The sequence below is a fragment of the Neodiprion lecontei genome, chromosome 2, assembly GCF_021901455.1.
Source record: "Neodiprion lecontei isolate iyNeoLeco1 chromosome 2, iyNeoLeco1.1, whole genome shotgun sequence".
In the NCBI taxonomy this organism is placed as follows: domain Eukaryota; kingdom Metazoa; phylum Arthropoda; class Insecta; order Hymenoptera; family Diprionidae; genus Neodiprion; species Neodiprion lecontei.
This window is the reverse complement of record NC_060261.1, coordinates 24,514,468-24,531,148: the sequence shown is the minus strand read 5'-3', so window position 1 is coordinate 24,531,148 and position 16,681 is coordinate 24,514,468. Positions and strand designations below refer to the sequence as shown.

The 16,681-nt window shown below is 33.7% G+C and overlaps 1 protein-coding gene across 1 annotated transcript in view; it reads right to left on the bottom strand.

Moving 5' to 3' along the window:
- Window positions 1-13,749, bottom strand: part of LOC107216879 (muscarinic acetylcholine receptor gar-2) — a 173,283-nt gene extending 159,534 nt beyond the window's left edge. The window contains exon 1 of the mRNA XM_046730136.1: window positions 12,792-13,749. The gene's annotated coding sequence lies outside the window, so the exon portion shown is untranslated. The remainder of the gene's footprint in view (window positions 1-12,791) is intronic.
- Window positions 13,750-16,681: the final 2,932 nt, after the last annotated feature.

Sequence of the window (16,681 nt, the reverse complement as noted above, 5' to 3'; positions counted from 1 at the left end):
TCCAAGAGGTTAAGGGTCAGACACAGGTCGAAATGCTATGGACTGCCCCATATACAGTATAATATTATACATACTATGTTTTGAAATTTTAGTTAATGTTACTGCTGTTTAAAAAGAGGTTTCGTGCAAAAAATAACTTGTGCAGTTTGCCAGTTTTACTAAAAAATTAATCAGTTGTAAATTAAACAAAGTCGAAGCCATTAATGAAATTTCATTAAAATTGATCTGATCATTTTCCATTTATTGTTGAAAAAAAAAATTACTTTTACAAATAACCTGGGCGCCACTTGACCGATTCTAATCGCAATCTATTCAGTTCCAAATCGGAATGAAACACATCGATTGAAATCAAGATCATCTAAATCCATTTGTTAGTTCTCGAGATATCGTCGGGTAAAGAATTCAAGTGAAAAACGAACTTTTCATTTTCGGGGTAGATTACAATAACTTCCCCTGTTGAAAGATCGGCGAGTTGATAATCTCTGCAATGACATATATCTTTATAACAGCTTCCTGTACGAAGCTTGCAGCTCGTATCTGAGCAGATTGTATATTTCAATGTTTCCTGGCCAAGTTCATATCAGCCGCATTGAGTAAAGAAACGCTGAGCGCTCCGGCGTTTTTTTCACGCATTTACACAATCACGCAAACGTATTTAAACTTCAGCCATTATTCCGTGTCAACTTATCAACCTTAAGTGTAGAAATTTTTTATTTGTATTTATTGCAGTTTAAATTTAGTTGATTTGCACTACATATAAAACTTTGGTTTACCTAATATTTCGAATAATTGTTACTTCTAATTTTCTTATAACCTGAACGCATTGTTATTGTTGCTACTCTCATTTAAGTAAGATCTATTGTCAACACAGCATGACTTAGGTATTGTGTGAATTAACAGATTTTCGACCATCAATAAAAGGTGAACAATGTTCGTTTATTCATTGATATATCCTAAAAGAATTCAATTTCATTTTCATTCATTTGAAGATTATTTGATTGCCTCCAACGTGGCAAGTCGTCCAATTTTCATAGAAATTATTTACGCGTAACGTAAAATAACCTCAATTTTTGACATCGAAATCAAACACCTTTTCAAATCATTCGGTATCCTTATGGATTTAAACTCAGAATCCTTACGTAAGCTTTGTAACGATATTACATGCGAGTCACATAGAATATAAAGTAATTCGTATGTACGCGCCTTAAGCACATACAACGTTTCAAAATAAAGGGCAAACGCTTAACTCTAGGTGTCACGTCGGTCAAGATCACCTATCCGGTGAAATAAGTGTAACTCTCTCTCTCTGCGAGCCGGGGTCGAAGCGAACGGTCGATATAAAGTCTAGTCCTGTCATATTCACATTCTTATAATTTCGTTAACATTTGGGAAAACAAAACAAGTAAAAAAAAAAAAAAAAAAAAAAAAAAAAAAAAAATTGAGACGACGATTCATACAAGAAGTGTAACCCAACGCAATCCCAATCTTTCGGAGCCTGTGAGCCTAAAGAACAAATCCAAATATCTGATCGACGAACGACCACGCAGTATAATCGGTGAAGACCGATTCTATAAAAGGAATATCAAAGAACTTCAACATCCATGATCATCTACGGAGCCGTTGGGCCACCTCTCTTCATCAGAGATATTCCGAGCTAAGTCATCTTTTCATTACTGATTTGTAGGTGGATTGTGCCACAAATCTGTAATAGCCTTCTTAAGTCAGTATTTTATATCTTCGTCTGTTAACTTTATTGTAATCTCACCATAATTTAGAGTCCTTTGTCAGTAGATTCATTCTTTCACTAGAATCATTTTTAAATTTGAAGCATAAAGGAAAAGAGAGCCAGTCTTTCGTTAATATGGTACAAAAATTTTACCAGAATAATTATATACAAAACGTCGGTAATCGCGTTGAGTAATTTTAACGTGTGAATGAAAGAGTGAATGAGATTTTCTATGATTGCCTGTTCTTTTAAAAGGTTATACCAAAACTCAATAAATCTGTGTTCTACATTGTTTCCTCCTGATTTAATGTATTTTGTTTATTGAATATATCTAGATTTCTAATATAACATAAAATCAAAACGTATCGGTTGAACCTCAAAAAAAAAAAAAAAAAAAACCGTTACAAAATGGCGCCCGAACATAAAGTTTAGACATAAAGAAAGTAAACATAGGATTAAATTTGAAACTTCGTCGTTGAATGTTTGTATGATTGACCTTAGGTAGTAATTGTAAGAAACATATATTACGCGATAAATAGAAATATAAGAATTTCAAAAGTACATGGCACCAACGATTAAAAGAACACCTGTTAAAACTAGGTCAAGGATCACAAATAAACCAAGGAGGTCAGAACCTGACATATCAAAAGCAGGCAATAGTCAAATACGAAATAATACAGGCGAGATGGAGGGAGAACTGGAGCGTTTGAAGGAGGAAATGGCGAGTTTCGCGGGTTTACGAAATGCGATTGAACAGCTACAGGCACAACAAGCAACTAACGCACAGCTGGCAAACGAAGTCGCATTGTTGAAGCTCCAGAACGAACAACAAAGACAGGCTCTTCAACAGATACAGAATCCAGTTCAACAACCAGTTACCAATAACGATCAAATATCGGTGAGTGAGTTAATAGTAAGTTTGCAACGAAGTCACATTGATGCCAAAGCTCCCGAGTTTACAGATGAAGAAGTTATAAATCCTATTGAATATTTGGAAAATTTGGAAAATTATTTCAGGTTAAAATGTGTGAAGGAAGAGTGTAAATTGTCGATAGTCGAAAGTAAATTATCAGGTAGAGCAAAAATATGGTGGGAAGCGAGTAAAGAAACTATCAACACGTATAATGATTTTAAAGAAGCCTTTAAAAATAAATTTTATTCCATTCCAATCCAAGTTAAAGTCAAAACAAAGTGGAGTTCAAGAAGGTATAATCAACAGGATGGTTCACTTCAAACATATTTTTTTAAACAGCTTAAGGAAGCAAAATACCTATTACCGAAACTAGACCAGTTCGAAATAAACTATACCATTATCCAACAATTACCATATAAAATTCGTGATACTCTAGCAACTGTGAATATGGCGGATACAAAAATAATAGAACAAGCTTTATCGCAATTAGATGTAAATTATGAAGAAAGAAACAATAATAAACACAAATATCAAAATCAAAGTAACAACAATCAAGTGAATAATGTAAACAACATGCAAATTCAACATAAACAACAGCAACAGATAAATAATACAAGTAGGCAACAAAATTATCCAAATGCTGCAAACAACTTTTATCAAAATCCTCAATTTGGTACAAACTTATCACCATGGCAATATCAACCGCAAGTTCAAGCATCAACAAGCAACCAAATGAATTTACCAAACGTCAATTATCCACCACCTTATTTCTCAGGAACCAATAATCAGATACAGTCATTACAAACTCAAATGCAAACTAACACCAATAATTTACAAACCAGTCCAAATAGAAATTTAAACTAATAAACAGCTCGATGTGTATAAGTCCGACATCGAGTTGGGATTATGCAAATTTAGTTGAGGACTTAATGCACGAAATTGGTAATGCTGAAGAAAAAATTGAAAGAGTAAAACAAAACTTATCGAAGGGTCCAAATGTAGTAATAAATGTGTTAAATTATCGAATGGTAGCTTTATTTGATTCAGGAAGCCAAGTAACATGTATGTCTGAAAAAGTATATAAATCTCTCAAAGGTAATCATAGTTTAAATGAACTACCAGTTACAAATGTAGTAGTTTTACCAGCAATTGGGAAAAAGCCCACAGCGGTTAAGCGACAAATTTTGGTTGATGTTCATATGGGATCGCAGAAAATCACAACAGCTTTTTTAATTATACCGCATCTGTCTAGTAGTGTGATTTTTGGTAACGATTGGCTTGATATTAATAAAGTAGTTTTAGATTACGGTCAGAAAACAATTAGTATTAAAGGTAAAGTAATAGCTCCACCACTTTTCTCATACGACCGGGAACCTGCGGAAAGGTTGAGCTCATTTGCACAAAACGCGAAAATATATATCAAAATTTTAAGAACTGAAGATTCAGAAAAAGAACATGAAAAAATAGGTAAAGAAATATTTAAAAAGAATTCAAAGAAAGAGAATAATAATGAAGAAAATAAAAATGATGATGAAGATATAAAAACAGTTTTTGAAAATATCACAACTAAAGATCCTGAATGTGATAATGATGATAAAATGTCAGAAACACATGAAAATGTGATGCAAATTGACAATGAATCTGATTGTGTAGAAGAGAATAAAATTGATGAAGAAACAGAAATAAATTTAAAATATATCTTTGTAGAAAATGATGAAATTGATAAAAATATTTTAGTAGATAAGGAAAATATATGTGTAGCAATAAGTGAATTTGATAAAATTGCATCGGTAGATCAAAGAGATAATCCGAGAAATAATGAATTAGAAAATCTAAATTTGATGTGTGTAAAAAATAATATAAAATGTAATGAATCTGTATTTCAAAATGTAAACGAACATGAACAAAATAACGCAGAAACAATAGAATCACAAGACCATAATTTTTACAAAAAGAATTTAGTTTGCCAGAAAACAGTAGAATCGGAAGATCACAATTTTTTTAAAGATAAATTGGATGAAAATATCGAATCAATTTTAATAGAACAAATTCAAGTAACAAGATCTCAAACAAATGATCAAAACTTTTTCGAATCTGTCCGGTCGATCGCGAATAATCTTATGGGTACAAGTGAAGAGCAAAAAGTTGAGCTGGAAAAATTGCTAATTAAATATGAAAAACTATTTTCAGAGAAAGCCGGATGTACAAACATTTATGAACACTCTATCAAATTACTAAAAGACAAGCCAATCGTTAAAAAATCATACCCGGTACCATTTAAACTTAGAGAAGCAGTAGATGCAGAGATAAAGAAAATGCTTCAAGCAGGAATTATAGAAAGATCAAATAGTCAATACTGCAATCCATTGCGAATAGTACAAAAGAGGGAGAATGGAGTGAGGTTATGTTTAGATGCCAGATATATAAATGACATAATTGAGTCTGATAACGAATGTCCACCACCAATAAATGAATTATTAAGAAAATATCATGGTGTAAAATACATGACATCTACTGATCTAACACATGGATATTGGCAAATCCCGCTAGAGAGAAATTCACGTCAATATACAGCTTTTTTACACGGTGGCACTTTATACCACTTTTGCAGAATTCCATTTGGTCTCAAGACGGCAGGAAGTGGATTCATACGTGCCCTAAATATGGCATTAGGTAATGAATTTACCTCCTTTCTGACTTGTTATATAGATGATCTTTTAATAACCTCAACTGATTTTGATTCTCATATGAAACACCTAAGCCTAATATTTGATCGTTTAATGAAACACAATTTTACACTTCGTCTAAATAAGTCACTTTTTTGTAAGAAGTCAATCGCATTTCTCGGATACGTTATAACACCTGAGGGAGTTAGTCCCAACCCAGACAAAATCAAGGTGATTAGAGAATTTCCAGTACCAACAAGTAAATTGATTTTACAACGATTTTTAGGAGCGTGTAACTTTTACCGGCAGTTTAGCATAAAATATTCGAACTATGTCACGCCCTTGAGAGATTTATTAACAGACAATACACCGTTTAGATGGACAGAGAAACATACGAAAGCATTTAAAGAGATAAAGGAAAGTTTTATAAACTGTGTAACCCTTAATCACTATTTACCTGGCGTCATATGTAGAGTACAAACAGACGCAAGCGATCTTGGAATAAGTGCGATTTTGTACCAAATTGATGAGGAAGATAACCATAAAATTATTTCACTTATAAGTAAATGTTTGTCGAAAGCAGAATTAAATTACACAACTACGGAAAAGGAATTACTGGCAATAATGTATGCATTAGATAAATTTAGAATTTGGTTAATTGGAAGTCCATTTGAAATAATAACAGATCATAAAGCATTAACTTTTATAAATACAGCACCGTTTTTAAGTCCACGATTATCACGATGGGTTGTAATCTTACAACAGTACACATTCACAGTCAAGCATTGCAAAGGAAAAGATAATGTGGTGGCAGATTTTTTCAGCCGAAATATCAACGGGAAACAAAGTACAAACGAACGTAACAAGTTACTAATAGCAAAAATAAACCAACTGCTAGTAGATAATGTAGAACTCGAACTAAACAAAATCGCATCTCAAACTATTAAAATGAATCCAACGTTGATAAGAAACCTGAAAAATTTAAAACAATTGCAAATAAAAGATGAGGAATTGAAAAATATCATAAATAAATGCAATACAGATTCATCTGATGGTTGTTACAAAGTACATGAAGACTTGTTGTTTTATAAAAGTAAATTCGATCAAAATTGGCGAGTAGTAATCCCACAAAGTATAGTAGATTTACTCGTAATTTCTGTACATGAAAAAATAGGTCATATGGGTGTATATAAAACATACCAATATATTAACAGATATTATTACTGGCGAAAAATGAGAGAAGGTATCAAAAAACGTATTCAAGCATGTGACACATGTCAAAGAACAAAGGCATTATCCTACAGCATGCAAGGAAAGTACAAGCAGGTAACAGCTGATCACCCGAACGAATTGACTACAATTGACTTCTATGGCCCTCTGCCGAGATCTATTGGGGGAGTCCAATATTTGTTAGTTGCAATAGATGCATTTTCAAAACTAGTTACGTTATACCCCATAAAACGAGCTACTACAACAATAGCATTAAATAAAATAATCAACGAGTACTTTAAAAACGTAGGAAAACCAAAAAGATTGCTATCCGACAATGGAACTCAATTCACAGCTGCTAGATGGAAAGTCGAATTAGAAAAACAAGGAGTAGAAGTTTGCTATTCATCAATTAGACACCCACAATCCAATCCTACTGAACGAGTGATGAGAGAACTGGGGAGATTTTTCCGTACCTTCTGCAATGATAAGCATACTAGATGGGCAAAATATGTCAAAGAAATCGAAAAATTATTAAATTTAACAACACACCATAGCACCGGTTTTATTCCATACGAACTTCATTTTAATAAAACAGCGCATGATGAATTAACAAAAATTGTAAAATTTCCAGACAGAATTGAAAATAGTCACGATATTAAAATATTGTTAGCCAAAGAAAACTTGAAGAAAAATTTTGAATATAGAAGCCGGAATCAAAAATCAATTTCAACTGTAATTTTAAATGAAGGAGATCTAGTTTTACTACGTGTACCATATCCATCCTCCGCTATCGATAAATTAACACACAAATTCTTCCATTTGTTTAAAGGTCCGTACAAAATAAACAAAAAAGTTAATGAAAATGCATATAATTTAATAGATACAAAAAATAAAAACAAAAACTTGGGAACTTTCAATCGTGTGAGTTTACGCAAATATTATCAGCCCACAAATCCAAGTGCTAAATAACAGATAATTTTTTGTAATGAAAATTCACGAAAAACTCGTCATGAATCCTTCAAATGTTCTAATAAGTCCAACATGCATAGATTATAGAATTTTTTAGATGTAAGTCCAGTTAAACAAAATGTTTGCTAAAAGAAAATGTGATTAGATTTTAAAATGATAATTTTAATGATGAATGATGAAGGATGAATGGATTGAATGATTGATAAGTAAGAAGTAATTTAAAGAGAGGTTTTTAGATTTTACTGCAAATATAGGATAACGAGTAATTTTCGATATTTTCGTTCTCACAACAATCTCGAAAATGGGGGGGGTGATGTAACGATATTACATGCGAGTCACATAGAATATAAAGTAATTCGTATGTACGCGCCTTAAGCACATACAACGTTTCAAAATAAAGGGCAAACGCTTAACTCTAGGTGTCACGTCGGTCAAGATCACCTATCCGGTGAAATAAGTGTAACTCTCTCTCTCTGCGAGCCGGGGTCGAAGCGAACGGTCGATATAAAGTCTAGTCCTGTCATATTCACATTCTTATAATTTCGTTAACATTTGGGAAAACAAAACAAGTAAAAAAAAAAAAAAAAAAAAAAAAAAAAAAAATTGAGACGACGATTCATACAAGAAGTGTAACCCAACGCAATCCCAATCTTTCGGAGCCTGTGAGCCTAAAGAACAAATCCAAATATCTGATCGACGAACGACCACGCAGTATAATCGGTGAAGACCGATTCTATAAAAGGAATATCAAAGAACTTCAACATCCATGATCATCTACGGAGCCGTTGGGCCACCTCTCTTCATCAGAGATATTCCGAGCTAAGTCATCTTTTCATTACTGATTTGTAGGTGGATTGTGCCACAAATCTGTAATAGCCTTCTTAAGTCAGTATTTTATATCTTCGTCTGTTAACTTTATTGTAATCTCACCATAATTTAGAGTCCTTTGTCAGTAGATTCATTCTTTCACTAGAATCATTTTTAAATTTGAAGCATAAAGGAAAAGAGAGCCAGTCTTTCGTTAATATGGTACAAAAATTTTACCAGAATAATTATATACAAAACGTCGGTAATCGCGTTGAGTAATTTTAACGTGTGAATGAAAGAGTGAATGAGATTTTCTATGATTGCCTGTTCTTTTAAAAGGTTATACCAAAACTCAATAAATCTGTGTTCTACATTGTTTCCTCCTGATTTAATGTATTTTGTTTATTGAATATATCTAGATTTCTAATATAACATAAAATCAAAACGTATCGGTTGAACCTCAAAAAAAAAAAAAAAAAAAACCGTTACAGCTTTGTTCTTCGATGATATCCACTTTTCAGAAATATCTCCATTATTTAACATAAAGGGTTGACTAAATCTATGTGAATTATGAAAATCGATTTTTCAAATATGTTGTTCTCCGAAAGTATAATCCTTTGTGTACATGCCCTTAACCCTTTAATGCACCCTGAGATGCTCAGCGTCCCACCTTTTTCTTTGCAAATTTTTTTATTCAATAAAATACTTTTTTGGTAACAACTGCCGAGTTTTTTTGGTTCCAGATTATTTGTAGATATATTATGGAATGTTTAAAGTATATCCCTGAATTTAAAATTCTTTAAAAATTACTGAGCCAGAAGCGGCCTTATATTACTACTCTTCTCTGTTGTTGACGTCCGCCACAACTGATAATTGAAACATAATGAAGAATTTTATAACAAAAAACTGAAAGATTTGAAGTGAGCACATGAGGTAAGTATCACTATATCAGTATCTTTGATAGATAAGAGAAACACGCTATTTTACGTTTTTACGTGTTATTACTGCAATGAAAGTTGCGATACTAATTCGTAGTATTTCAAATTGTAAATACACTGTAAACGAAAATGAATAAAAACATTCAAAGACCATGATGATTTTTATGTTATCTATCCATTATTTTTCGTTTATATCCGATGTTCACAAAGTATTTCTTCTCTTCGAATATTGACGTAACTGTTCAGACTTAGTCTATAAGAGATGAAAATTGACAGTAATCTTGTTTGAGATGGCATACTATCCAATTCTACGATTTTCAGGGTCGTGGATTTTAGAAATTGTACACCGAAAATTTTCCAAAATTTGAAACACGCGATATCACTTTTTAGCCGATTCGTTACTCACGAACACCACGGTTTCTCATGTGTAAAATACGCCGTGAGCGTAATGGATATTACTGCATTCACTGCTATATCTCGATCTGGCGGAAAATTCAGCGCTTCAGAGAAATTATCCCGCAAATATCTCGCATTCTTTATTTCGAATGAATTAAAAATAGAAATGAAAACATGACTACCATGGATATGAATTTTTGCGAGCGTTATGGAATACATAATTAATGTCGGACGGAAAATCAGTAGTTTGTCGAGCAATAAATCTTTTATTTCAAACATTCATTGCGTGTTTCTCACACTTTCCTTCTCTTTTGAATGACGAAATTGTTTCATATTTTGGAAACAAAAGTGAGTAAGAGGTAGCTCCATTAAGTATATATTTGTACATAGAAAGAAATCTTGAATGGACAAAGTAGATTTTGTTGGAGTCCGTTCCCTTCAATTTAGTATCTCTCATTTGTTCCAAATACGATGACTGCAATTCAACAATTTCCATTTGGTCAGTTTGTCAAAATAATTTAGTCAAGCGAAACCCTTGATTCAACAATAGTTGAATAATTGTAATGTTTAGTCAGTGCGAAAGATTTTTGTAAGAATAAATTTCACAACCTGTTTCAACGATTGCAGCATTGAATTCTTGACTCAACAAAGCATGAATCAAAACAAGCTTAATTTGTTCTGATACGACAATTTCATACTTTTAAAACCAACAGATTCAGGTGCGTTAAATCAAATTTGTAGTCATTTCAACCACACATTTTCTTGACACAATATTCACATTATCGCAAGAAACTCACGCCGTGTTGTGTCGTGAATAAATTGATAGTCTGCATGATCATTCAAAGACTCGATTCAATTCTATATTAAATCACAAGTATTTCGTCCGACAAAAGTATTTTGGTGAAATAAGTAAGTATCGTGTTCGCCACGTTTGACTATAGTATTTATTTGAATCAAACGATATCACTTGACTGAAATAATTCTTTCCCTCCGTGTGGTTACACCCGCCTAATGTGATTTCATAGATATTACGGTTCAGATAACTGTTCCAGAATAATATACGTTCTCCTCGTCGCGCCTTACATATTGAACAGAACACGATGTACCTAATACGTAACTTTTAATCCTATACATAGACACATGTGCTCACAGTGGCATTCAATCACAGACATGACATTACCTCTAGTCTGGTTGGTCGTTTTGTGAATTCTAAATTATGTCAGGTCTTCCGATACAGCTTACTCCAAATAATACCTTAACAATTTATTCCTCACAAAATAAAACAGATTTTCACTGCGAAGAATGAGTCATCTCTTAATATTTTGATCATAGTCTAAAAATTAACACGCTGCTGACTCTAAGAGGTTCAATTGAACCAATGCAAATTATACGAGTGAGGACTTTTTCTCATACCTTACAGAATCTAGTTTAATTTTCAATATTCGTTCTTTGTGAGTAAATTGTATGAGATTATGTTGAATTTTAACGACGTCTTCCACAAACATTTTCTCGCTTACGATGAATATCGAAAAATAATGTAAAATGTAGATTTTGTTAGATTACAAAAGTTGGCCTGTCATGTGATGAAGGACTGTGTCAATATTAATTATAAATCCGGTGTAAATTAAAGCAATAACAATAAACTATGGAAACTATGCAAAATTTTGGAAACTTGTTCAGAATGAGTGAACGCAGTTTTCATGAATTCGATGCATTATCTATACTTCTGTCAATTTTGCAATTACATCCGTAATGCAAACTTGCTGAAGCGTACTTTTCGGTAAGGAGTGAGAAATTAGAATTGTCAATCGACAAAAGGACCAGAATATTAAATTTTCATACACGCAAGAATCCTATTCATAAAATTTAAAAATGTGGATAGTCCTAGTATAGAAAATTGTAAGTACAGAAAGTCGAAATACAGTACGACAAAACATAGAACGACAAAATCGAGATTCTATACACGATTCTTTAGTATCGAGAGGGATTCTGATGATTCTACAGTTCGGTGTTCTATGTTCTAACCTTCCTATTATTTTACTTCTCCATACCTTAAACATTTTTAAATTCTATGAATTAAGATTTGGCTTCTTTAAAAATTCGATATTGTGGCCCGTCAATTTTTCGATCTTTCTATATTTTTACCCCCACCCTCTTTCAACGTATTGACTCGAATTTAAGTAGAACTTAATTTAAATTTTAACTAATGGCAGAGCATAATACGCGCTTGAGGCGTGCTTACACTTCAGCTTAATTTTATTGTCCCTATGTAATTAGGCCTGAGCCGCTCAGTTAACTGCGTGCTAACTGCATCGAAACTCCCTTGTTATCATGAACATAAGACTTAAGAAGTGGATAATAATGAGATTCTATCACAATACAAAATCTTAATTATGAGAATTAAAGCTTGGATAAGCTTTTTATGATGATACACAAACTCGTCAACGTCTTTCACGAATCATTAATATTTTCGCCCAAAACGCGAAATCATTAATTAATAAAGTACACCTTGACTGAATTGTAACGAAAATGTCACTGTGTCCTTAACCTTCCAATTCATTTCAATCAATTTTTATTTCTCAAACTACTTTTTTGGTAACAACAGTTTTTTGGTACCACGTGGTCCCCGAAATATTTCTGATTGTGAGTCTAAAAAAATTCCAATTTTGTTTATTTACTTATTGCAATTACAGCACATGTAAACAAATGCTCGAAATCCGTACTTTTCCATGAAAACAAGAATTTTCTGCTAATCTACCATCAAAATCCGAATGCCAATTTTTACACAAACTTAATACACACCAGACAAAAATTTTATCTTGAAAAAGTAGACCTCTCATTTATGTTGAGTATACGTGGAGAACACATGAAACATAACATGAGTTACATCGTTGAAATCGAAAATCGCATTGTCAGATCGCTACTTTTCGTTTCATTCTTGTCACTCCCAACGTACCATTTGATCGAATTTGGCATATAACTCAAATCAATTAGCTTGGTATTTTAGCCGAAATGGAGTTCAATGATTTTATCCAACGAACGTAAATATATAGAAAATCCGGCAGAAGAATAATAATAAGGAAAAAACCTCATTCTATTCGATAACCTGGAATGTATATTCTGATAATATTAGAGAAAATAATAGTGATCGATTGATAATTTACCTTGTGATTGAAACGGAGAACGTCCCGAGGGGGTAGCTCGTCGATCAAACTTCCATTCCGTGCGTCGTGTAAAACAGTTTGATTCCTATTTCACTTTCCGAGAGTTAAACTTTCGATCATTTGTAACTTATCACTCCAATGTAAAGTAATCGGACAAAGGCATTTCAGACAATAATAACGAAAAGAAAAGCGTTTGCGTGATATGGTAGAACAAGGGCATATAGGGTCTTATTGCGTGTCGCGATATTCATTCACTTATTCATACATTAAACGCGTTTCCTTTCTTCCGGGTTTTCCGTCATCAGGGAAACGGCAACTTCAAAATACTTAATCACCAGAATACTCATCGATTCTCCCTTCTTCTTTTTTTCTTTTCTCGCCAATTCTTATTAAGACAACGTTACACAGTTTTCAAAATTAACTTGATTTCAATTCCACAGCATTTATGAGATAAGTTATGTACCAATACTGCTCCACAGCTAACGAATTTCAAATATTTTACCGCAAGAAGCCCGCATACTTATAATGATATGGATTGGTTAATTTTTTTTTTTTTTAGTTTCCGTACAATTACAAAGTTAGTAGCGATGAGCAATTTCAAGGTTTATTATACTGGTAACAATATACATTTATTACGATCAGTGATATAAGGACGCGTGACTTGATTCAAATGCAAAACAAACAAGTGAAGATTTGAACGCGAAACACACCGCGAGTCATGAACTCCCATATTCGATTTTGATATGCAGGTGCGAAGAATGCAAAGAAAAGTTTTAAATAAACGCGAATAAATTATCAGGAAGACTGAGTTTGTGCAACGGACGAACGGTTTAATCGGGGAGAAAAGTTTGGGTGGGAAAATATTCTTCAAGTTATTATGAAATTCGCAAAAAGACGCGCCAAAAATAATCCCGACATGCTCGTCCTTAGCTGGCTAGGCTCACCGAGTGGTTTGGCTGACGGACGCGCGACGGGAATTCAAGTGAGCGTCAACGGCGTTCCGACGTCGCCGACGACGCGCGTCAGTTCCGCGACGACGTCGCGCAAGCGCTTCCTGATAGATGCGCGATGCCTCTTACGAAGCGGGGGACGAAACGTGCGTTCGACCACAGATTAATAAAATCATCACCGTGTTACAGATTCAATACACATTTGATGTGGGTGAATATCAATCTCGATTGTCTCATCATAGACAAATTTGAGGGACCATGCTAGTGTAACGGATCGAAAGGTAGGTGATTTTCGAGATTTTTTTTTTTTTCGATGGATAAAATACGATGATCAGTCTGATTTTTTGTATGCCCAATCGAAGTTCTCGTGAAGAATAGAAAATAAACTTTCATACGTTTATTTTCATTTTATTTATGTTTATTTTATAAGGCTGAGAATGACTTAGAAAAAAAGGAGTCCTCACGATGTACACGATTATGGCCGTAAATATTGTCTGAAATAAAATTTCTAAAAGGATTATTAATCAGTACGAAAGCCGCTATTTTGCTATGAAGATTCTTTTTTTTTTTTTTTTATCAAAAGTGAAACAATGGCGGTGCGCGGCGGTTTCAACAAAAAGTATAGAAGTTGGCCTAAGGTTCTTTCAGGCAATAGAATTCTGTGAATACAGGTTCGATCCGGATGCCCTTTTTCACAAAATAACAAATGCCACCTTTACAGAGATCTAAGATTACGATATTTTCCAGGTCTGGTTTATGGCAATCAAGACTTTCTTTCATTTATTATTTACATTAATGTAATTGAGATAAATAGTCTGACTCAATATTTGAACAGTATCGTCTAAAGAAGGATCACTAACTCAAAAAAACAATTTAGTGTACGGTAGAAATTAATCTGTCCGTCTCACTCATAGAATACCATTCTCCGGAAAATTTTGTAACCATCTACTATTGTATTTATTTAATAGGACTAGTGAAGAACATTCTCTAGTCTAGCCTTTTAACTGGCTTAGGAAGTTTTTGTGTAACGTGGAGATGAGGGTGTCCCATATTTAGGGTGTAGACAAATTTTTTCAAGCATACCCCCTAAATTAATTTCAAATAATTCAAATCCTTGGCCTAATTTTTTCAGATTTTTATCTCAACTCAAACCCGTGCCGACAACAGGGTGGATTTTCTCTTTTGAAGTACACATGTTTCAGACACGTTCTCAGTATATTTTATTACAAAAGTAATAATGTTAAAAAAGAAATGGGTAACCGCGAGACTTTAGTGGGCATTAGTGCTGATATATGAGAAAAAAGTCACATCATACCATACAATCTCGACGAATTTGCACTTCCTGTAAGTGCAAAAAAAGTCAGATTTTGACTGTTTTCGACGTCGCTTTCCCGCTCTGGCCTTAAAACGGCGAACTTGCAGCAGAAAAAATATTCGTCGGTAAGACTTCAATTAACATTTTTCAGAAGAACTATTTTCCAAAATAACAATTTCCCGGTTCTCTCACTTACCCTCACTGATGGTGCTGACGGTCCTCATTGGCAACCCGAGGTTTGTGTACCGCAAATTCACGGGAAGCAACATATTGCAGACACGCGAGAAGAGGTTTTCGCAATTGAGAAAAAACTTATCCTGATTGTTGCGTAGCCGCGTAGTAAGCTAGAATAATAATTCTCATGTGTGTCGGAAGTATCTTCAGACAGGCAACACTCACAGACACTTGAGTACACTTGAACTGGAACTTCCTGAATTAGGTATGATTTCACAAGTGCCTCCGCCGCGCGTCGTAAGCTCTTTGATAATTTCGCGATTATTGATTGTACATTACACTTCGCACGCTTGACGCCACTGTGGGTACAAATAGTAAAAAAAAAAAAAAAAAAATTATACGTTACATTAGTTAAATTTTTAGATTTCAAATGAAAGACGACTCCGCAAGTCGATTATTTACCATGATTCAAGTCGAATAAGAGATGACTTGAAAACGTCGACTGCACGTACAGGCATCTTGTCTTTTGTGTAATCTGGGAAGCGATTACAAGAATTGCCAGAAAATTAAGGTTTACAAGGATAACGTGCGAAGTACAAAAGAATTTAAAAAAGATTATAATTGTGATTGAAAACATTGCAATCCATCCGGCAAATTACAACGAATTCAAGGTTTACAGAGAAAACTTGAGAAAATACAAAACAATGACAAAATTTTACAAAAGATTACAAAGATTGCGACGAGATAATTGTCAGCCGAGCCGGCAGCCAGCTTACCGATTCTCGAAACGGACCAGCTGCCGCCACCTCGCAGTGTCGATCGTTTTATGCCATGGCTTCGAGGTGTACGACAGCGGTTAACAACCCTGAAGTTTCTTTAGGTCTACAGAAATTAGCGTCCGTTCGAAAAAGAAAAGCTGTTTTCTTTATAAGAAATACTGTTGTTCGGGCCAGAATCAGAATATCCTTGACGAAATCTCTTGCCTAAAAGCGAATTCTCTAAATATGGTCTGTGATCGAGAACAACAGGCCCGAGATCAACGAATTGTGAGGTTACTGTGAACATATTCACCGATTAGATAGCGTCTGCAATTTTCAAACGCACTTTATTAGACAAATTGGTGGTCCTAGATATTAAAAATAAAAACACATCACATAAGTAAAAGTTTCAAATGTATTCATACTTACATTTCAGATTGTATGATATAAATCTCTCTGTGTTACCTCGTTGGCTATTTATCATTATATATTGTGAGGAAAATTGTTCATATTATAACGCGAAGAATGAAATATATCATGTATTCCTGTATTTATTGAGTTCCAATACCGTCAAATAACACTCTTGTGAATGAGAAATACGAAGAATTATTTTGGCACCATTAGAACATCTGAAGAATTATTGTGGTGCCGCGTAAATATGAAATCTAAGGAATTGTTTTGGCGCCATTCAAA